The sequence below is a fragment of the Vombatus ursinus genome, unplaced genomic scaffold, assembly GCF_900497805.2.
Source record: "Vombatus ursinus unplaced genomic scaffold, bare-nosed wombat genome assembly UNPS02014813.1, whole genome shotgun sequence".
NCBI lineage: Eukaryota > Metazoa > Chordata > Mammalia > Diprotodontia > Vombatidae > Vombatus > Vombatus ursinus.
Window position 1 is genome coordinate 28,511,263 of NW_020954591.1, and position 1,167 is coordinate 28,512,429.

Consider the following 1,167-nt stretch of genomic DNA (forward strand, 5'->3'; position numbering starts at 1 on the left):
ACACACACACACACACACACACACACACACACACACACACACACACACCATCTTCCACTGTGTCTCACTCCCCCATTTAGCAGCCCCATTTAAGTCTATAGGATCCTCAGAGTTGGCAGGCTGAAGGGGGAAACAGTTGAATCCAAAAATTTTCTGACAGTGGAGCTATGGACCTCCTCTCCCAACTGCCCTTTCTGGATGCATTTGCACAGAATGGCATTCCCTATCTAGCAGCCCAGGGACCAACCAGAGGCCGGCCAGAATTCTCAGTCATCTTCTGTCTTCTCTCTTCCTTGTTTTGGCTCCACTATAAGTCTCCTGGCTCTTTGCCATCCACTCCTAACATAAGGGGCTCTAAATCAATGATTATGAGTGGGTGAGAAGCAACAAAGATAAGCAAAAGTAAGAAATAACATTCAGAAGAGGGAAGAAAACCATAACAGTCTGTTTCCATCCTGCAGCTTCTTTATCTTCTAATCTTTGATTCCCCTTTCCTTCCCCTTCTCCCAAAAGCACAGACAAGAGGGTGGGTTACTTCTTTCTTTCTCTACTCATTTTCTAGAAAGAGCATTCAGTCCACTCTGTTCTGCCTTTTTTTAAAGTGTACAGTAGAAAACCAGGTTTACATAGACCAACATACATAAAACGTTGAAAACGAGTGCCGAAGCTGCTGGTTATGACAGCTCTACCTGAGTGACAGTAGCAACAATGCACCTAGATCACTTTCTCAGTCAATCTTCCTTCATTCACCCGAACTCTCAAATCAATCCCCCCAAACAGTCACGGTGGGATGTTCTCTTGACTTGTTCACACTGGTCCAGCTGAGGCATCTCTGCTCCCTACATCATTACCAATCACAGAGACTGCCCCTGGAATTCAGCTGGCAGTGGGGCTGATGATGTGCAAAGCAGAATGGAATCCAACTTGGCTCTCCTCTCACTGTGTGGGCTCAGCAGGGCTAACAGGATAAATGCTTATTTGTGTCTGGAAACCCAACAGCTGTGGCTCAGAGGCTCACAAAGAACAGATCTAAAAAGGGAGACCGGGCCATTGTTGCCCTGAACTAACCACCGCTCACCCCTTGCAGAGTAGGGGAAGGGATGATGGGTGTGTTATCCAGCAGGGTATCTTTTATGCACTCACTCTCACTGTGCTGAAATTGTCCAT